Source organism: Pan troglodytes, chromosome 5 (assembly GCF_028858775.2).
Source record: "Pan troglodytes isolate AG18354 chromosome 5, NHGRI_mPanTro3-v2.0_pri, whole genome shotgun sequence".
NCBI lineage: Eukaryota > Metazoa > Chordata > Mammalia > Primates > Hominidae > Pan > Pan troglodytes.
In genome coordinates this window covers 25,553,065-25,576,300 of record NC_072403.2, presented here as the reverse complement: position 1 = coordinate 25,576,300, position 23,236 = coordinate 25,553,065, and the positions used below count along the sequence as shown (strand labels likewise).

Below are 23,236 nucleotides of genomic sequence, written 5' to 3'. Positions count from 1 at the left end.
CTTCCTATCCAAGAGCATGGAATGTTCTTCCATTTGTGTCCTCTTTTATTTCATTGAGCAGTGGTTTGTAGCTCTCCTTGAAGAGGTCCTTCACATTCCTTGTAAATTGGTCTAGGTATTTTATTCTCTTTGAAGCAGTTGTGAATGGGAGTTCACTCATAATTTGGCTCTCTGTCTGTTATTGGCATATAAGAATGCTTGTGATTTTTGCACATTGATTTTGTATCCTGAGACTTTGCTGAAGTTGCTTATCAGCTTAAGATGATTTTGGGCTGAGACGATGGGGTTTTCTAAATATACAATCATGTCATCTGCAAACAGGGACAATTTCACTTCCTCTTTTCCTGATTGAATACCCTGTATTTCTTTCTCCTACCTGATTGCCCTGGCCAGAACTTCCAACACTATGTTGAATAGGAGTGGTGAGAGAGGGCATCCCTGTCTTGTGCCAGTTTTCAAAGGGAATGCTTCCAGTTTTTGCCCATTCAGTATGATATTAGCTGTGGTTTTATCATAAATAGCTCTTATTATTTTTAGATACATCCCATCAATACCTAATTTATTGAGAGTTTTTAGCATGAAGGCTGTTGAATTTTGTCAAAGGCCTTTTCTGCATCTATTGAGATAATCATGTGGTTTTTGTCTTTGGTTCTGTTTATATGCTGGATTATGTTTATTGATTTGCATATGTTGAACCAGCCTTGCATCCCAGGGATGAAGCCCACTTGATCATGGTGGATAAGCTTTTTGATGTGCTGCTGGATTTGGTTTGCCAGTATTTTATTGAGGATTTTTGCATCGATGTTCATCAGGGATATTGGTCTAAAATTCTCTTTTTTTGTTGTGTCTCTGCCAGGCTTTGGTATCAGGATAATGCTGACCTCATAAAATGAGTTAGGGAGGATTCCCTCTTTTTCTATTGATTGGAATAGTTTCAGAAGGAATGGTACCAGCTCCTCCTTGTACCTCTGGTAGAATTCGGCTGTGAATCCATCTGGTCCTGAACTTGTTTTGGTTGGTAAGCTATTAATTATTGCCTCAATTTCAGAGCCTGTTTTTGGTCTATTAAGAGATTCAACTTCTTCCTGGTCTAGTCTTGGGAGGGTGTATGTGTTGAGGAATTTATCAATTTCTTCTAGATTTTCTAGTTTATTTGCATAGAGGTGTTTGTAGTATTCTCTGATGGTAGTTTGTATTGCTGTGGGATCAGTGGTGATACCCCTTTATCACTTTTTTATTGCATCTATTTGATTCTTCTCTCTTTTCTTCTTTATTAGTCTTGCTAGCAGTCTATCAATTTTTTTGATCATTTCAAAAAACCAGCTCCTGGATTCAATGATTTTTTGAAGGGTTTTTTGTGTCTGTATCTCCTTCAGTTCTGCTCTGATCTTAGTTATTTCTTGCCTTCTGCGAGCTTTTGAATGTGTTTGCTTTCGCTTCTCTCATTCTTTTAATTGTGAAGTTAGGATGTCAATATTTGATCTTTCCTGCTTTCTCTTGTGGGCATTTAATGCTATTAATTTCCCTCTACACACTGCTTTAAATGTGTCCCAGAGATTCTGGTATGTTGTATCTTTGTTCTCGTTGGTTTCAAAGAACATCTTTATTTCTGCCTTCATTTCGTTATGTACCCAGTAGTCATTCAGGAGCAGATTGTTCAATCTTCATGTAGTTGAGCAGTTTTGAGTGAGTTTCTTAATCCTGAGTTCTAGTGTGATTGCCCTATGGTCTGAGAAACTGTTTGTTGTAATTTCTGTTCTTTTGCATTTGCTGAGGAGTGCTTTACTTCCAACTATGTGGTCAATTTTGGAATAGGTGTGGTGTGGTGCTGAGAAGAATGTATATTCTGTTGATTTGGGGTGGAGAATTCTGTAGATGTCTATTAGGTCCGTTTGTTGCAGAGCTGAATTCAATTCCTGGATATCCTTGTTAACTTTCTGTCTCGTGGATCTGTCTAATGTTGACAGTGGGGTGTTAAAGTCTCCCATTATTATTGTGTGGGAGTCTAAGTTTCTTTGTAGGTCTCTAAGGACTTGCTTTATGAATCTGGGTGCTCCTGTACTGGGTGCATATATATTTAGGATAGTTAGCTCTTCTTGTTGAATTGATCCCTTTGCCATTATGTAATGGCCCTCTTTGTCTCTTTTGATCTTTGTTGGTTTAAAGTCTGTTTTATCAGAGACTAGGATTGCAACCCCTGCCTTTTTTTGTTTTCCATTTGCTTGGTAGATCTTCCTCCATCTCTTTATTTTGAATCTATGTGTGTCTCTGCACGTGAGATGGGTTTCCTGAATACAGCACACTGATGGGTCCTCTGTCTACTTTTTAATGACATTATTTGTTTGTTTCCTGTTGAGTTGAATTCCTTGAATATTCTTAATATTAGTATTCTGTTGGAAGAATCGTTTGCAAATATTTTGCCCATTCAATAAGTAAGTTGTCTTTTCACTCTGTTGATTATTTCTTTTGTTGTGCAGAAGCTTTTTAATTTAATTATGTACCATTTACCAATTTTTGTTTTTGTTGCCTGTGCTTTTGAGGGCTCAGTCATAAATTCTTTGTTTAGCTCAATGTTCAGGATAGCTTTTTTTCTAGATTTTATTCTAGTATTTTTATATTTTGGGTTTTTCATTTAAGTCTTTAATTCATTTTGATTAGAATTTCATATATCTTGAAAGATAGGGGCCCAGTTCCATTCTCTGCATGTGGCTATCCAATTTTCCCAGCAGCATTTGTTGAAGAGGGTGTCCTTTCCTCAAAGATCTTGACTTTGTTAAATATCAGTTGGCTATAAATATGTGGCTTTATTTCTGGGTTTTCTATTTTTTTTCCATTGGTCTACATATATATATATATATATATATATATATTTTTTTTTTTTTTTAATATACCGGCGCCATGCCATTTTGGTTACTGTAGCTTTGTAATATATTTTGAAGTCAGGTCATGTCATATCTCCAGCTTTGTTCTTTTTGCTCTGGATTGCTTTGGCTATTCAGGCTTTTTGTTCCATATAAATTTTAGGACTGTCTTCTCTAATTCTGTACAGAATAATGCTGGCAATTTAATAGGGACTGAACTGAATCTGTAGATTGCTTTGGGCGATATGATCGTTTTAAATTCTTTCAATCTGTGAACATGGGGTGTTTTTCCATTTGTTTGTGTCATCTTCAATTTCTGTCATTAGTGTTTGGCAATTTTCCTAGTAAAGATCTTTCACCTACTTGGTTAAATTTATTTCTAAGTATTTTTTGTAGCTATTGTAAATGGGATTGCCTTCTTGATTTCTTTCTTGGCTAGATTATTATTGGTTTATATAAACACTATTGAGATTTGTATGTTGATTTTTGTATTTTGCATCTTAATTCATTGATCAAATCTAAGAGGTTTTGGTGAAGTCTTTAGTTTTTTTTCTTTACATATAGGATTATATCATCAGCAAAAAGGAACAGTTTGACTTCCTCTCTTGCAGTTTGGATTCTTTTTATTTCTTTCACCTGCCTGATTGCTCTGGCTAGGACTTTCAGTTCTATGCTGAGTGGGAGTAGTGAAAGTGGGCATTCTTGTCTTGTTCTAGTCCTTAGAGGAAAGGCTTTCAAGTTTTTCCCATTCAGTATGATGTTAGCTGTGGGTTTGTTGAATATGGTCCTTATTATTTTGAAGTGTGTTCCTTCTATGTCTAATTTATTGAGAGTTTTTATCATGAAAAAATATTGGATTATTATCAGATGCTTTTTCTACACCTATTGAGATGATCATATGGTTTTTGTCCTAAATTGTGTTTATGTGATATATCACATTTGTTGACTTGTGTATGCAAACCCTTCTTGCATCTTTGTTATAAATCCCACTTGATTGAGGTATATTATTATTATTTTTTGATGTACTGTTATATTTGGTTTGCTAGTATTTTATTGAGGGCTTTTGTGTCTACGTTAATCAGAAACATTGGCCTGCTGGGCAGGGTGGTTCACACCTGTAATCCCAGCACTTTGGGAGGCCAAGACGGGTGGATCACAACATCAGGAGTTCGAGACCAGCCTGACCGATATGGTGAAACCCCATCTCTACTAAAAGTACAAAAATTAGCTGGGTGTGGTGGAGCACGCCTGTAGTCCCAGCTACTCAGGAGGCTGAGGCAGGAGAATCACTTGAACCCGGGAGGCATAGGTTGCAGTGAGCCAAGATCACGTCACTGCACTCCAGCCTAGGTGACAGAGCAAGACTCCATCTAAAAAAAAAAAAAAAGAAGGAAAGAAAAGAAAAAGAAACATTGGCCTGTAATTTTTTTTTCTTGTTGTGTCCTTCTCTGGTTTTGGCATCAGGGTGATGCAGGCCTCATAGAATTAGTTAGAGAAAATTCCTTCCTCTTTGATTTTTTGGAAGAGTTTCAGGAGGATTAGTGTTAGTTCTTCTTTGCATGATTGGTAGAATTTGGCTATTAATACATTCAGTTCTGGGCTTTTCTTTGTCAGGAGACTTTTTATTACTGACTCAATCTTGCTACTCATTACTGGTCTGTTCAGGTTTTCTATTTCTTCCTGATTCAGTCTTGGGAGGTGGGATGTTTCTAGGAATCTATCCGTTTTCTCTGGGTTTTCCATGTTGTCGGCATATAGTTGCTCTTAATAGTCTCTGTATCGTTTTATATTTCTGTGGTATTGGTTTCCATGTCTCCTTTTTCTGACTTTGTTTATTTGGGTCTTCTCTCTTCTTGGTTAGTGTAGCTAGTGGCTTAAAGCAATCAACTTTTTTTTTTAATTGATCCTTTGTATTTTTAACTCTCTATTTCATTTAATTCTACTCTGATTTTCATTATTTCTTTTCTTCTGCTAATTTTGGGTTTATTTTGTTTTTGCTTTTCTGTTTTCTTGAGATGTGTCATTAGATTGTTAATTTGTAGCACTTCTACATTTTGATCTAGGGGTTTATTGTTGCAAATTCCCCTCAGCACTGCTTTTGCTGTATTCCACAGGTTTCGGTATGCTGTTTTTCCATTTTCATTTATTTTAAGAAACTCTTTGATTTTCATTTTAGTTTCTTCATTGACTTCGTGGTCATTCATGAGCAACTTGTTTAATTTCTATGTATTTGTATCGTTTCCAAAGTTCCTCTAGGTATTTATTTCCAGTTTTATTCCATTGTAGTCTGAAATGATACTTGATATGGTTTTGATTTTTAAAAATTTGTTGAGACTGTTTTGTGGCTGAACATGGTCTGTCCTAGAAAATGCTTCATATGTTCACTTGTTGAACAGAATGTTTTGTAAATGTCTGTCAGTTTCATTTAGTCTAAAATACAGTTTAAATCCAATTTTTCTTTGTTGCTTTTTTTATTTAGATGATTTGTCTAGTGCTGAGAGTGGGGTATTGAAGTACCCTACTAGTTTTGTGAAGTACCTCACTAGCAATATTAGCTTTATGAATCTGGGTGCTCTAGTGTTGGGTGCATATATATTCAGAGTTTTTATATATCCTTTTGCTGGATTAATCCTTTATCATTATATAGTAACCTTCTTTGTCCTTTTTAAAAAAACTATTCTTGACTTAAAGTCTGTTTTATCTGATATAAGTATAGTGACTCCTCCTCATTTTTAGTTTCCATTTGTGTGACTTTTTTTTTAATTCCTTTACGTTTAGGCTATATGTGTGTTTAATGGTAAAGTGAGTTTCTTGTAAACAGCATATAGTTAGATTGTATTTTTAAAATTCATTCAGACATTCTATATAAGTGGAGAATTTAATTAATTTATGTTCAAGGTTATTATTGATATTGCAGCTTCATTCCTGTCATATTGTTAATTGTTTTTCAGCTGTTTTATATATTGTTTTCCAGTTGTTTTATATATTCTTTGTTTCTTTTTCTCTTATTGTTTGTCATTGTGATCTGTTTGATTTCTGTAGTGATACCATTTGAGTCCTTTCTCTTCCTTTTTTGTGTGATCATTTTACCAGTGGGTTTTATATTTTGTGTGTTTTCATGATAGTAAATGTTGTTATTTTGCTTTCGGGTATAGGACTACCATGAATGTTTCTTGTAGGTCTGGTCTAGTGGTAATGAATTTCTTCAGTATTTGCTTTACTGGGAAAGACAATTATGAATAATAATTTTACTAAATATTGTGTTCTTGGCTGACAGGTTTTTTTTTCCCCCTTTGACTATATTATCACGTTCTCTTCTGGCCCGTAAGAATTCTTTTGAGAAATCTGCTGTTAGTCTGATGGGACTTCCTTTACAAGTGACTACAGGCTTTCTCTTGATGTTTTTAGAATTCACTCTGTATCTTTGATGTTAGAGCATCTGACTATAATGTGCTGTGGAGAAAACCTTTTTTTCATTGTATCTGCCTGGGATCATTGAGCCTCTTTTATCTGAATTACTAAATCTTTTGCTCAACTTAGGAAGTTTTCATCTGTTATTTCTTTAAATTGGTTTTCTTATCTTTCCTCTGCTTTTTTTTTGTCCTTGGGGATACTTTGGTTATTTTATGTTGTCTCAAATGTCATGAAGCCTCTGCTCATTCTGTTTTATTATTTTTTCTTTATTTTTGTCTGAATGGGTTATTTCTTTTATTTTTTCAACATTTATTTTAAATTGCAGGCTACATGTGCAGGATGTGTGGGTTTGTTACACAGGTAAACATGTGCCATGCTGGTTTGCTGCACAGACCAACCTGAATGGGTTATTTCGAAAGACCTGTCTTTAAATTCTGAGATTCTTTCTTCTGCCTGATCTAGTCTATTGTTGAAGCTTTCAAATATATTATGTATTTCCTTCACTGTTTTTTTCATTTCTAAAATTTCTATTTGGTTCTTTTAAAAATATCTATCTCTTTGGTAACTTTCTCATTTGTATCCTTAATTAAAATTGTTTTAAATATTGTTTTTCAGAAGTTTCTTGTGTCTCACTGAGCTTCTTTAAAATCAATATTTTGAATATTTATCTGGCATTTTGAAGATTTCTGTTGACTGAGATCTATTGCTGGAGAATTATTGTGTTTTTTTAAAGGTGTCATATTTCCTTGCCTTTTCATGTTTTCTGTGTCCTTATGTGGATATCTACCCATCTTGTGTAATAGTCACTTCTTCCTATTTTTAAATTTATTTTTGTAGGATAGAACTTTTCCTAAAGATATATCCATGGTGTTGGTTGAGTACAGCACTTTAGCTTTGATTCTGGGTGCAACCAGTAGTGTAATCTCTGTGTGATTTCTTTGGCTATAAACAGTGTTAGTGCTTTCTGTGATTTTCTCATGGGGGTTAGGGTGCAGTCATTTATGGAGGTTGTGGTGAATTTGTGGGGGACTGGGAAGCCAGATGGGCCAATATTCAGGCCCTAGTGGTGGCAGTGGTGGGCTATGCATGCCTGACTTTGAGCCCCAGGGCAGTTTACGCTGGCATCTGCATTGGCAGTTAATGGTGGGCCAATTCTTCGGACTCCAGGTGGTTTGCTCAGGTACTGGTAGTGGCAGTGGTGGGCTGGGGGTGGTTGAGCAGGTTCTCAGGGCTCTGGATAGCTAGTGTGGTGTGTGTAATGGCAGTAGCAGTGGTGAGATGATACTTCAGGTAATGAGTGGTGGTGGTAGTGGCTGTGGTTCACTTACCCCCATAGCCCCAGACGCTCTGCTCTCAGGCTCATCTGATCGCTGGAGCAGTAGTGCTGTAGTGCCATGTTGCAGGGGGTGAGGGACCTGCCTCACTCATGAGCCAAGGCAAGAAGGCTACTCTGCCAGTGGTGTCACAGTTGCCACTTACCACCCCAGACAGGTAGTTCTCTAACTCATCGGCCCCAGCCTTTGACAGCAGCAGAAGTGGGTGTGTGGAGGAAGGGTAGGGGTCCTGTTTCCTACCTGAGTGCCCAAGCACAGAGACCACCCCACCTGTGGGAGTGGATTTTACCCTTCGCTTACAAAGGCAAGCACAGAGTTTGTGCTGCTTCTGGGGGGTGGGGTCACTCCTCACAGTTTTAGACAGGCAGCTCTTGGACTCTGGAAAGCACATGCTTTGTTTTGCTCTGTCTCGAGGGCTGCCTTTTGGTGCACTTGTACCATCTCTTCTCCAGTGAGTAGCACTCCCTGTGGACTAGAGAACTGAGGACCCTGTAGCACCTTTGGGACCAGCCAGCTCTGTGCTGCTGTAGCCCTCCTAGTAGACACTGGGAAATGTCAGTGAGAGCTCCCGGGGTATGGAGATATGGGGGCTATTGTTCTCAGGGTAAGATGGAGTCCCCTGATGGCTGCGTTCCCCAAATGGCACCCTCTCCACAGGTGTTCAAGTATTGGGGTGGGGAGTAATTGGCCCAGTGCGAGTTTCCTGTCTGGTGCAATGACCTCACAGGGTCTCCAAACTGCCACTCATACTTGTATGACTGTACATATGGGTAGAGGAGCTCTCCTGCAGTTCAGATGGCAGGAGTCCATGGCAGGGATGTGGGGCAACAAAGCTCTCTTGCTAACTCTTACCCAGCAATACTGAGCCACCTGAGGTGAGGCTCCTGGCCAACCTTGGTTGAGTGGTCACTTGCTTCCTTCCCCTTCAGTGCCTCAGATGTTTCCTGTGAGTTCTTTGTTGAGTTCTGGTGTTCTTTACTAGATATTCTATTTGGGGTACAACTGTCTATTCATAATTTTGGTTCTTCTTTCTGGAGAGGGTGGATGTCTGATGTCTCTAGTTAGCCATCTTGAATTAGAATCTAAGTCCCCATCTTCAATTTCATTTTACTGTACCACCTCTGTGTGTGTATATATGTGTCCATATACATATATGTTTATTTATCTACCTCTGAACTTTTTATTGGCCTCCTGGTCCCCAAAGGGTACTCTGCTTCTCCTGGCTTAATGTCTCCAAACTTTGGTGTCGTTGGTCTCAGACACCACTTTGCCATCCACTATCTGGCTGGTGGTGGTCTTTTGGATGGTTTGCATGGGGTTGCTGCTGTCCAGGGTATCACCAAGATTGAAGTCCTTGCCATCTTCCAGCAGGAGGCAGTAGGTGGCGATCTCAGCCTCCAGCTCGCTCTTGATGTTCAGCAGGGCCTTGTACTTCTGGGCTTGGCGAGCTGTCCCTCTGCCCGGGTCTGTGTTAGCTCTGACTCCAGGTGCAGCAGGATCCCGTTGAGCTGCTCCATCTGCAGGGCATAGCAGGCCTCCACCTCCCTCAGGCTGTTCTCCAAGCTGGCCTTCGGATTTCTCATCAAGTCCAGGTCGATCTCCAAGGACTGGACTGTACGTCTCAGCTCCATGAATGTCATCTCAGCAGCTCTAACCTTGGCGGACTGCATGGTGACCTCTGTGGTGCTCTCCTCAGTCTGCTGAGACCAGTACTTGTCCAGCTCTTCTCGGTTCTTCCGAGCCAGCTTGTCATATCGGGTCGAGATGTCTGCTATGATCTTGGCGAGGTCCTGAGATTTGGGGGCATCTACCTCCATGGTCAACCCAGAGCTGGCAATCTGGGCTTGTAGGCATTTTACTTCCTCTCTGTGGTTCTTCTTCATGAAGAACAGCTCCTCCTTGAGAGCTTCGATCTCTGTCTGCAGCTGCAGCCATTGATGACATTGGTGTCATCAATGACCTTGTGGAGCCCATAGATGTCGCTCTCCACAGACTGGCGCATGGCCAGCTCTGTCTCATACTTGACTCTAAAGTCATCAGCAGCAAGACGGGCATTGTCGATCTGCAGAAAGATGCGGACATTGTCCACAGTATTTGCGAAGATCTGAGCCCTCAGGTCCTCGATGGTCTTGAAGTAGTGGCTCCAGTCTCTGACCTGGGGTCCCTTCTTCTCCAAGTGCTCCCGGATTTTGCTTTTGAGCTTCCGGTTCTCAGTCTCCAGACTCCTCACTCTGACCGCCAGGCGGTAGTTCAGGCTTTGCATGGTTTCCTTCTTGTTCTGGATGCCTCCCATTCCTTCCAGACCCCTGGCCATCCCTGCGCCAGGTCCCCGGACCTTATGCCGTCCCGGAGGCTGGTGGAGCGGGACACGGACATCCGGGAACCAGAGCCCCCCCGCGCCTGCATAGAGGCTAGCCGCGCTGCTAATTGGCAGAGCCTGTAGCTGGGCCCAGGGACCAGTAGTTGGTGGAGAAGGTGGAGCGAGTGGTGAAGTTCATGTTCTCCGGGGTTGGGGGAGGGGTGGGTGGAGAGCGAGAGGACAGGACTCGGGCTTTGCCGACGACCGAGTGTATATATTTATTTATGTATGTTATGTAAATGTGTATAGCTATCCATTCATCTATCTAATTTGTAGTTATCTATTGACTTTACCCATGTAATATAAGCAACAATTTATGAAACTAAACTATAAATACAGTTGGACAGTAAAGATAAACATCAAAAAGAAAAAAGTAGATATATCAAAGATCATTTAGAGAAACAGCAGAAATTTGACAGGAGTTCATGATTGGTTGGTTGCTATTGCTAAGATTATATTGGGCTCCATGTTTCACAAAGGACAAAGCACAATATAGTCTTGGCACAAAAACAATATAGGAAATCCAGGGGTTGGGTGGTATGTATTGAATAGTAATTGTGGAGGCCACAAGTTATTCTGGAAAGACAATTGCAATAAATTCTGGAAGGGATCTGTCATTTGGATCTTTATGGAATGGACACTGGGTAACGTGATAAATGATGTGCTCAGTTATTTTGTAAAAGATACACAGTTCTTCCATAAATGGAGGGCAGTGTGTATTGACTATAAAAGTTGAAGTTGTAACATGAAATTGTAACTCACAGAAAGCATTTTTCTAAAATCTGGGATACTACAGTTCATGATCAACTCTAGTTCATCACGTTTCTGATAATCAAACTTAATTCAGTGAGTTTCCTCCTGCTGCTTTGGCTCAAAGATGAGAGTTCCTATCACCTTTAGTATCAAAGTTAGTTCATGATTAAATTATGTGATCAGACTAAAGGGAGAATATTTTTCATTTTTTATTAAAAAGAAATTTGTAAGTTTTAGATACCAGACATTCAAATGTTGTAAATTACTTTGATGTCAATTTTAACCTTACCTATGGAGGTAGGCTGTGAGAATAGTTATAAACAAAGCCGTTACTATTTTTAAAATGGAGTTTAATCTCTTTACGTGCTTGAGCAAATACTCAGAGAAGATTCTAGCATTCTAGACACATAATATGAAAGGAAACTTATTTTTACCTAAAAAAAAATGCAAGCACTGGTATTACCAATTAGACACTTAGACCATCAAAGAGCCCTATAGGGCAACTGACTTTAGAAGAACACTGTACCTTTCTTTTGGTTTCATGGACATGAATTGGCTCATGAGAAACAATGTTGTTTAGCCATCAGCCCCACACGTGATTAAGTCGGATAAACCTAAATTCAGATCCCAGCTCCATCATTTATTATCTGTGGGATCTTAGGCAAATTACTCTTTTAATTATAAATTTTCTTATTTATAAAGCATACGCAAGGGTGCTACGTAGTTCAGGATGCTATTGTGAGACTGACATGAGGCAATACAGTTAGCACAATGAGAAGTATGTGGTAGGTACTTAATACTCTTATTTATAATTATTAAGTGAAAAGTATTCTTCCAGGTATCTGAATGAATTGACCTATTTTAAAAAATATTCTCCAATTTGGAAATTTTCATACAATACAATAATTTTATTTTATCCCGGATGATGCCAAACTGTTATTTCTGGTAACAGTTAGCCTCCAGGTACAGTTATTTCTTAATATTACCCTTAGCTGCTATTTACAAGTCCATTTCATCAGCATAATAGGGGATCTGATAATTTTATTGTTCTAAGGATCGGCCTGCTTTCAACCAATTCATGTAAGATTTTTATCAAATTACTTAAAATACAAAAAAGAGGAATAACACTATAGCCTTTATTCTACCGAATTTAGAAACTCTTTGGATGCCCCAAGGCAGATGATAGGGAGGTGGGAGCTCCGAGGGATCCTGGTAGACGCTGGATGGGGCTTGTGGAGCGGTGTGAGGGTCCTGGGTGCATGCATGCAGAAGGGAGACCAGGGACCCTCAAGGGAAAGCTTTGATTGGTGAGAATTTTGCCAGGCACAACATGTCCTGTGGTCACAATGTTGAAGGACAGACAGAGATAGGTTGTAGGCCTGTGCTGCATCCACACAGACGACAGGTAAGCTGTGTTCTTGTCTCCAGCCTGTCACCTCAGTACTACAGAATTCCTTGTCCAGATGTATGTATTTGGTCCTAAGAGAGTGACCAAAACAAGGTAAAGGAGGGAAGGGAGGTGAAAGGCATATCAATGAGAGAGGTCTGCGATGTTGGCAGTGTGGACATTTTTACCTGGGTTCCTGCTAATGACTCTCATTTTAAGTCCTGATATTTCTCCCAGAGCTGCAAACAGCTGTCTGCACTGAAGTGCTTTGACACATTATTGTACTGTACACTGGGTTGCTCATTTAATCAGCCATGGTGCTGCTCTTCACATAGAACATGTCACATTTGACAGATTTATCAAAAGACTGTGGGCTCTATTTTCCACAGCCCTGTGGAACCCTTTCCCATTAGTGATAGCAGGAGTGATGTTTATGCATGAAGAGAGACTGTTCGATTGGGCAATTGTAGGCAGGCGAAAGCACAGCTCCCACTTATCAAGTGGGGCTAATAGGGGATATTCATATGCACTGGAGAATCAATTCTCTGTACATGGACCTCTACTACAAAAATAATTGCTACTCACTGGTGGTAAAGACCTCAGCAATGTCAGAGCCTTAATGGTGAGATTAATGCTCTACCACTCCCTGGCTGGACCATTTCTCTATAACCAGAAAAAAAAAAAAAAAAGCATATTCCTGGCCTGAGAGCTTGGCGAGATGTTTTTCAGGTGAAATCCAGAGCTGTGCTGATTTGCTATGCTACTGAGTAAACATTTTCTCTGTAGATAATTTTCTCTTTGTAGACTTTAATTAGGTTGAAGCAACCAATAAACGGCTTAGAGTCCAGTCCCAGATTCCGCTACCTAAATATACACGCTCTTTATGAGCTCAATATTTTCAGCTTTGAAATAACGCAGCTGCATTAGGTGGTTTCTAAGTACTTTGCTCATGTATGTGCTACACAGGTATCATGATATATTGAAAATAAGTTTGATCTTTGGTTTGTTTCTTCTTCCCTACCAAATTGTGATTGTATTTCTTAATTTATCTCAAGAGCCTAGCCCAGGATATATTTATCTCAAGAGCCTAGCCTTGGTATACATTATATACACACACACACACACACACACACACAACCCTCAATATACATAATGTTTTATATATTATGTATAGCATATAACTATATATAATTATTTCTATTTATTGAGAGGCTCAATAAACATTTTTACTGAAAATAAAATTTTGTGCTCCTATAACTATAAATCATTTGGACAATGATGCAATTCCTTAGAACAATATATTTATTGTTTCTCTTCCTTATATCAGCAAAATTTTCAAAAAATTAATGGAATTGAATTTATTACACTAGTGTCATTGATATTATGTTACTTTATTATATTATAAAGTATTCAATAAAGAAAGGCTCGTTGGCAAAAACAGATGGAATTTGATACTTTTCTCCTTAACCAGGAAGGTTGGCTATATACTGTAGACAAGAGTAGTCAGAGAAGAATTCATAGATGAATGTGATTTGATAGATTAGGTAGAACCTAATTTGATCTGTGAAGGATAGTTATGCTTGGTGAATAGGCAGAGAAAAATGGGGAAGTCATTGTGGACTAAAAGAAAATAAAAGCTATGCAGCATGAATAGTATAGAGTGTAGAAGTTGCAGCTGGGGAATTGAAGGAAATAAGGTTAAGTGTGGTGGCCAGATGATGAGGGTCTCACTTGAGACCCAGGAATAATTTAGACTTATTGCAGCAACCACAAGATAGCCATAGGAATCAATAGTGCTTTCTGAAAAGCAATGTCGTAGTGAAAGCTGGCTTAGAGACAAGGTACTTTAAAACATTCACCTGATTCAGAAAAACAGATGAAATCTGATACCTTTTTCTTTAACCAGGGAGGTTGACTTCCAACCACTGTAGAATAACTACATTCAAATTGATGCTCTAACTTCTGTTAATGAGTAGTATGTTTAGAAAAATTACATACATTATGACACCACTTAATCATCCGATTGCGTCATCTTTTACTTTTTTCCTGAGTTTTCTCTGGTTTTTCAAGTGTTTGGGTTTCAAGATGGTTAATTTTATGTGTCAGATTGGCCAGGCTATGGTGCTCAGATGTTTGACCAAACACCAATCTAGATGTTGCAATGAAGGTATTTTAAAAACGTGATTAACTTTTAAATTGGTAGAGTTCAAGTGAAGCAGAGCACTATCCACAATGTGAGTGGGCTTCATCTAACCAGTTGAAGGTCTTAAAGGAAATGAGGTTCCCCGAGGAGGAAGAAATTCTGCCTGGAGACTGCCTTTGGACTCAAGCTGCAACATCAGCTCTTCCCTGGTTCTCCAGCCTGCTGGACTACTCTGCAGATTTTAGATATATCAGTCTCACAATCATATGAGCTAAGTCCTAAAAATCAATCTCTCTCTCTCCACCCTGCTCGTACACACACACACACACACACACACACACACACACACCTTATTCAGTCTCTTGATGCAATATGTATATATTTTTGAGACAGAGTCTCTCTCTGTCACCCAGGCTGGAGTGCAATGGCACCACCTCGGCTCACTGCAACCTCCACCTCCTGGGTTCAAGCGATTCTCCTGCCTCAGCCTCCCGAGTAGCTGGGTTTCGATGCAATATTTTAAAAAGACAGTTGATGAACTTGGAAGTCGCTGTGTCATGTCATGTTTTTTCTGCCTTGGTCCCATTCACTATGTCTCAACCTTAAACTGCTTGATGAAAGACAGTGTGTATTTCTTCTACATCATTTCTGTTTTTCACTCCTGGAGTCTTAGAGAAAGAAATGTATATTTTGGGGGTCTCTAGTATGACATAGGTTAGAAATACCACTCTCATCCTTTCTCTTTCTTCTTCTTTTAGTTATTATTTTTTGAAAACAGTGTCTTGACTATTCCTGCTCTCTCTTGTTGCCTTCTCCCTCTTACCTCCCTCTAGAACTCACTTCATCCAGACACGTGAAAGTAAAATGGATACTGTTTTGAAATATCGTTTTATTTATTCTTTTATTCTGGAGAAACATAGAAAGCTTAATTTCACTGAAATGAGAGTAAAGACACATTCCTAGAATCTGCCACAGAGTAATCTCCTACCTTTTGGAAATAGTGAAAATAGATAGTAAGTGTGCTAAAATAAGAGCTGTTAGGCGGTTTATGCCAGCATTTGTAAACACTAGGCAGCTAGTTCTTCTCTACTTAGGAGAACTATTTTTGCTTCAATCTTCCTGCTCTGCTTTTGACCATATAAACTCATGCCTTGGATTTTGCTTGGAGACGTGTCTTATTACAGATCAAGAGGAACTGCTGGAAAGTAGGATATACTTTGGGTTTTGGCTTGTCATCTAATTATGCTCTTTTTTTCCTGTGTATATTTTGCAATTTTGAAGTTAATGCATATTCACTGCAAAGAAAAGACTCGAAAAATTAAACAGTGCCAGCCATAATTTAACAGCATATAAATAACAATTGTTAAGTTATAGTGTGTTTTCTTTGTGTATGTGTATGAGAGAGAGAAATTGTGAGAGAGGGAGAAAATAGATCTAAATTGCTCTTTGGATGAATGTAATCTCGGCCAAGCACAGTGGCTCGTGCCTGTAATCCCAGGACTTTGGGAGGCCGAGGCGGGTGGATCACTTGAGGTCAGGAGTTCGAGAACAGCCTGGCCAACATCGTCTCTACTAAAAATACAAAAATTAGCCCGTCATGGTAGCTCACGCCTGTAATCCCAGCTACTTGGGAGACTGAGGCACGAGAATTGCTTGAGCCTGGGAGGCAGTTTGCAGTGAGCTGAGATTGCGCCACTGCACCCCAGTCTGGGCAACAGAGCAAGACTCTGTCTCAAAAAAAAAAAAAAAAGAAAAAAATGTAATCTAATCTAATCCCTCCCTTCCTCCCCCTTTCCTTTCCTTTCTCTTTCTTTCTTTCTTTCTTTTTCTTTGTTTCTTTCTTCTTTCTTTCTCCCTTCCTTCTCTCTCTCTTTCTTTCTCCTTCCTCCCTCCCTCCCTTCCTTCCTTCCTTCTTTTTCCCTCTCTGTTTTCTCCCTCTCTCTCTTTTTTTTTTTTTTTTTTTTTGACAGAGTCTTGCTCTATCACCCAGGCTGGAATGCAGGGGCATACCATGGCTCACTGCAGCCTCAGTCTCCCGAGCTCAAGGGATCCTCCCACCTCAGCCTCCCGAGTAGCTGGGACCTCAGGTGAAAGTCACCATACCATGCCTGGCTAATTTTTCAATTTTTTGTAGAGACAGGGTCTCATTATGTTGCCTAGGCTGGTCTCAAACTACTGGGCTCAAGTGATTCTCCTGTTTTGGCCTCTCAAAGTGCTAGGATTATAGGTGTGAGACACTGCTTCTGGCCTTTCACATTTCTTAACATTGGGTACAATCAAATTTCATCTGACTGCATTCTTGTTTATTATGTTGCAGTTTACTCTTAGTTATTTTTAGTGCTTTCCTCCTCGTTTTTTAGGCTAGAACAGATTGACAGCATTTCTACAATCCAATAAGTTAGGGTGGGCCTCTGTTCTTCAGTTTATCTAGTGAACTGGAGACTGCACCTCCCAGTTCCCTTGCCCCATTCCACATGGGGACCTATTGTGGTTCCCAAATCAACTGAGCTTAGTATTCTGCCTTCAGAGGCCCTCCCGTGCACCTCCGTGTGGAGGTCCTGACACCTCCAGCTTGCCTTTCAAGCACTTCTATGGTTTGGTTTGCCCCACCAAGACTCATGTTGAAATTCAATCCCCAGTGTGCTGGTGTTGGGAGGTGGGGACTAAATTCGATCTCCATTGTGGTGGTGTTGGGAGGTGGGGACTAGTGGCAGGTGTTTGGATCACAGGGGATGGGATGGATTCCTCATGAATGGCTTAGCATTATTCTCTTGACAATGCGTTCTTACTCTGTGAAACTAGATTAGTTCTCCTGGGAATAGATTAGCTCCTGAGACAGTGCATTGTTATAAAGCCAGGATGCCCTTTGGGTTTACCTCTTTGAACGTGTTTGCTTCTCTTTGACTGTCTCTGCCATGTTGTGACTCAGCAGGAGAACCCTCACCAGAAGCCAAGACCATGCCCTTGAACTTCCCAATCTATAGAACCATAAGCTAAATAACCCCTTTTCTTTATAAATTTCCCAGATTTAGGTATTCTTTTCTGGCAACACAAAACAGACTAAGACAAGAACACTTAAACTTGTCATCTAGGCTCTCTCATTGAAGGTATTGGCAACCTTCTTATTCTTTCCTCACATTCCTCAGGAATTCCTCTACTCTTCTAATTGCTGATTTGTGCATCCCAAATCAGGCCACATTCTCCTTCAGCCCTGAGAAATACTCAGCCTTTATTTCCGATTCATTTGAATCATAGTATTTAAAAACTCCCCTAAACACCTTTCTCTTTCAAATGGCCAGATTCTAGGCCCTTAGACCCAGCACAGACCATTTAACTTACCCAGGAGCTAAGGCGGTTCCAGTCTTGACATATAATACCTGAAAACTTATCCTCCAAGTATGCACAAGAAGCTTCATCTAAAAGCAGCAGAAGATAACAAATTTGAGTTTTCATATACTATTGCAACAAATGCCCAACACCTGCCAAAAGACAAAATTACAAGTTTAACTTAAAGATCGAATTGGCTTTTATTTGACATCCTAGATCTGGACAGCATTTCATATAAAATAGAATATGTGTTCTGCAGGGTATGACAGAAGGGTTGGGTTTTGTAAGATGGGAACAAGGAAAAAACACACTAGAAAAAAGTGGATTGGTTAACATCTCATTACTTCAGTTTACCTATCCTATAAGGGTTAAAGCAGAAGGGACTTCCCTATTACATTGACTGGTCCCATTCCAGTTGGTGGTCGTGAGCATCCTGTTTTCAGGAAAAAAACTGGCCGGTTTGGTGATCTACCCGCTTTCTTAAAGTTTCAATTTGATTATGTGGCACGTAGCACAAGTGACTCCATTTTGATTTGGTCTAGTCTGTAGGGGTCTAATGCAGGAGCTCAGCCCAAAACAATGGCTTCCCATAAAATTTGTTTAACATGCTTCAACTTATTACACAGAAGTAAAACATAATTGGGATGATATTACAAATGCAAGTTTGTAACTCTATTTTTTCTTTTTTAGCTAAAATTATGACTATTTTCCCAGGAAACTTTTTCCCCTAATTAGCATTGGTTAAAATAAGTGGGCAGGGTGTTAGCTGGTATATGTCCAACTGGCTTGTGTTCTTCACTTAGGCTATCTCAAATGATTTATAAAGAGAGAACATAAATCCCTTCCGTGAAGCACCCAAGTCTTACTAGACAACCAGGAAAAGGCCAGGTTTTCTGTCTCTGAGCTGTGCAGGAATCAATTTAGAATCTCCACCTTGAGCTTTGCTTAACCATTGGTGTAGTGTTGGATTATTCTACTTATTCGCAAACAAAAGAAGTTGCACCAAAGTAGTCTGCACTTGTTTTTCCTTTTTCCCATTCTGCGGTGGATTAAAGATGATTGCATATTCTTGATCACACCCCTTTGAGAATGAAACTTATTTTCTCAACCCTTGAATCTCAGTGGTGCTGTGACAGCTTAACCAATAAAATATGGCTAAGTGATACTGTGGCAGTTCTGAGTCTAGCTTTTATGAAGATTAGCAGCTTCCATTTCTTCTCCCTTAGAACGCTTGTTCTTGGTCCACCCTCTTGGAACACAGCCCCATGGCTGTGAGATGCTCATGTCTCCCAGGGAGAAGCATCTTACAAGACTTCTAGCAGGCTGCCAATCTAAGCTCTCAGCCAACAGCCAGCATCAATTGCCTGCAATGGGAGGGAGTCATCTTGGTGGTTCCAGATCAACTGAGTGCTTGAATAACTGCAAATCAGCCAATATCAGAACTGCCTAGTCAATGTGCAGAATCTCAAATGATAATAAAACATTTGTTATGTTAACCCAATAGCTTTTGGAGTAGTTTGTTAGAAATTAATTTGTTTATTTGATAAGGGAAATATGTGCTTTTGGTTTCTATTACTATAGGGCGATGGATGTAGTTAATTATCTTTAACCTCACAGCAGTTCCATTATTGGTTTCAATATAGTGGGGCTATCTTCTTAACAAAGACTAGTTCAGCTCTAAATATATGTATTTTGGGAACTTACTGTGTACCAGGCATAGTGTTAAGTTTTGGGGATAAGCAAGACAAAGTCGAAGCCAGCAAGAGGCAGGGAGTTGAACAGGGAAAATGTATGTAAGTGAATAATTATGACCAGATCTATTACAGAGAAGATTTTTATTTCACAAATATTTGAGCATCTATTACATGCCTGGTATCATGCAAGGCACTGGGAACAGATAAAAATAAAATTCTTGTTCTGGAGTAATTTATCAACTAGTTGAGGAGACAGATTAAAAATAGATATTGCTAATATAATGTGGCTCGTGTTAGAACTGAAGCATAAAGTTGTTGGTAATTCAGTGATATTATGTGTAAATTACCTAGCATAGATTGTCATATGAAAGATAGTAAAAGCATTTCACATTCAATCCTCTTCCCTTGATGGTTGGCCAGGCTGCATATTCCAAAGATGGCTTTGACAATAACTTCCAACCCACATACTCTTTGACAATGTGACTTTGCAACTCTATTATCAAGAGGAAGAGTCTCATTTCACCCCCTTTGAAACTGGGCTGCCTTTCAGAATTCGCTTGTAACTAGTGGAATTTGGTGAAAGTGATACTGCATACCTTCTGAGGCTGGGCAGGAAAAAAAAACCAGGTAGTGTCAGCCTTGGTCTTCTAGAAGACTCATTTTCCAGATGCTCCATCTCAGAAGGCTTTTTCTGGAGCTCAGCTACCATGCTGTGAGAAACTCAAGCCACGTGGAGAGACTGTGTGCAGGCATGCTGAATGACAGTCCAAGCTGGGCTCAGCCTTTGAGTTATCCCAGCTCAGGCACTTCCTAGAATAAACCTCCTAGAATAAAAGACTGTGAGTGAAGAAGCTTCCAGGTGATACCAACCCCTGACTGTTGAGTCACCCTCAACCCACTGGAGCCTTCCAAGCTGAGGCCCCAGATGTCCTGGAGCACAAATAAGCCCTCCCCACTGTACTCTGTTCAAAATCCCAACCCACAGATCCTGTGAGCATAATGGTTGCTATTTTATGTCACTGAGTTTGGAGTGGTTTGTTGCACAGCAATAGATAATTAGAACAGATGGATTTCAAGAGAGAACTGCTTTACAATGAATCATATTATTTTTGAATACTTTCTATGCTGAGGCTCCAATATTCCTGCATGCAGGTCTTTCAGTTAACTTGGAAACTGAGAAAAAATTTACTCTTTAATTAATTTCTGAATTCATATCACAGGGTTTTGGGAGCTTATCCCTGACTAAAATACTTTTCCATCATGTGTAAAATTATGGGTCTACTTGCTTGAGGAATATTTCATTTCTTCAGATAGGAACTAGTTCTCTTTACCTTCAGATTTAGTGGAAATGTAAATGTTGGAAAACTCATTTATTTGATATTCATATAAATTTGTGAGACAAAATATTTTTGTAAATGATAAGTGGGAGAGTATACCTTGGTATACGTGAAGACACTGGCTACCTCAAATATAATGTGTTTTATGGCTTTTATCACTAATTATCATTTATAGGAAGAATTTGTTTATATGAAGAGGCGTTGAGGAAAGATGAGATATTAAACTGTAAAGTTCTCTTCCATTGTAGTCATTAGTCCTACCACTTATGAACAATTAAACCATGTATAGTTTCAAGAATGGCAACCTGAAAATTGTCTAAGGAAGATATTCATTTTAATTATGTAAATTGAAAGAGGCACTTTTTTTTGCTATTTTTCTATCTTACAGTAATTGAGAAATCATTAAAAATTGGAATACACTTCCATTAGATTTACAGGGGGAGAAAAGAGACTGTGTTAATATCCAAAACATTTTCTTTCTTAGACTATTGTCTTGACAGATGAGATAATTAAATCTGAGTCTCTGTAGTGGTAAAATAGGTGACATAGAAGGAAAACAAGGAAGTGCAATATATGGTTAATTAACAGATGCCAATTATATCTTAGAATTGAATGTGTCCTCAGAAAGTGAGGGGACTAGTTAGAAGAGGCAGAGTTGGAGACTGATGAGAAACCATGCCTGTAAGCTTGCAGGTGCACCCTCTTAATAGCCAGATACTGCTGGGCCTGGACAGGGACAAAACCCAGAAAACCTGCTGGGTACATTGCACACTGGAAATCCAAGATTCTGACAGTGAAAGCCTATTGTCTGTAGAGAAAGCATGCTTCTTAATTTCCCACTTTCCAATTCTTTGCAAACTTCCTAGAATAAAAGGACTTGGTGGACAAGAGGGAAGCAAAAAGTCTAGGAAATCTTTCAGGTCTCAGACTTCATAGCATCATTCTTATTGTTTCCTGTCCCAATACGCAGATTTCCCTGTCATTTTCTTTCAGACTCTTCTGCTTGACAAGTATGCATTTTTGTAAGAACCTCTCAGATTCTACCTGAATTGCCTACTAACATTTTTTTTCCCCGTAGAGACAGGGTCACACTCTGTCACCCAGACTGGAGTGCAGTGGTGCGATCATAGCTCACTGTAATCTCGAACTCCTGGGCTGCAGCGATCCACCTGCCTCAGCCTTCTGAGTAGTTAGGACTACAGACACTCACCACCATATCCTGCCAATTTTTATAATTTTTTGTAGAGACGGGGTGTCATCCTGTTGCTCAGGCTGGTCTCAAACTCCTGACCCTAAGTGATCCTCCTGCCTCAGCCTTTCAAAATGCTGGGATTACGGGTGTGAACCTAATCGCAGAGGTAAGAGCACACTGCAATGTAGAGTTAGTTCCATGATTGTTTCCTCTCACCTGTTCAGGTGGTTCATTGCTGAACTGCCTCAGCTCCTTCTAAATGAAGAGATAAACGGAGGGTGTTGCCCGAGGCAAGGAAAGTAAATCAATTTAGAATTAATTCATGCCAAAAGTGAGTAGGAATAGGTTTATACTTTTCTATGTATCTATTCTTTTGGGATATACACATATATTAAAATAATTCAAAAATTAAATATCCTCAGGATTTTTTCTAACAAATCAAAGGAGGTTTTCATTTAATGTGGAATTTAGATTATTTTTGAGTAATTAATACACCTCTAAGTATTGGTATGTGAGAATGCACATTTGCAATATTTTTGTTCCATTAAAAAAATTTTTTTTGACCTAGCTTGCTTGTCAGTTCAGTCACCAAGCTTCATGAAGCTTTGCTAATTTTGTGAAATTTGGAATAGTGTTTTGCCACTTTAGAGATAATCCCTGAAAGCTTCCTTCTTGCAGATGGCAATAAATCATTCTTTCCACTAAAAGCCTCGATGTCATTTGAAATTTATTACACAGAGCGGGTAGTGGACTTAAAAGCCATTTCACATGTCTTATTGCTTCAATCATCTAATTTATGGGTTTCAGCTGCAATTGTAGTTGGAAAAAGTATTTTCCTTTCCCTGATCAATATAAGTCTGGTTTTGCATTCATTCCTCACTAACCTTCCAGGCCTGATTTCATCCACTGCCTCTCCTGGATCTCGTAGGTTCTACAGTCATTCTCCAGTTTCCATCATTCAAGAAAATGCAGGTAGGAAATGGAAAGAAAGTGCCAACAAGGCTGATGTAGATTGACTAAGCTTTCCCAGCTCTTAGCTGCACTTGTCAAAAGATATCTTAGTTATTATTAGTTGAGCAATCTTGCCCTAGGGAAAGGGAAGCTGTCAAAAACTCCTGTGTTTAGTATGTACATCTCTGGCTTCATGGAGAGAGCATGAAGGAAGCCAATTAAACACAGATGAGCTAAGCCTAAGTAACACACACTTAACACAAAGAAGGATAAGGAATTGGTACTCTTTAATGCCATGTTGGAGGTGGGATTTTTTTCCTTCACAATGAAAAATGAATCTCTGTTCCCATGTGTCAGTCATTCTCATCACCGTGGTGAAAGATAGTATTAATGGGTTGATAAAGTGAAGAAGAATGTAGGAAAGTAATAGTCTCTCTCACCTGGGTCTCATGTGAAAAGCACACCTGTGTGGGTATAACGATTG

At 39.4% G+C, this 23,236-nt stretch overlaps 1 long non-coding RNA gene and 1 pseudogene across 1 annotated transcript in view; one reads left to right on the top strand and one right to left on the bottom strand.

Annotated features, from left to right (window-relative positions):
• Positions 1–23,236, top strand: part of LOC134810172 (uncharacterized) — a 498,390-nt gene that overhangs the window by 178,385 nt on the left and 296,769 nt on the right. The window lies entirely within an intron of this gene.
• LOC471864 (keratin, type I cytoskeletal 18-like) lies at positions 8,834–10,107 on the bottom strand (annotated as a pseudogene).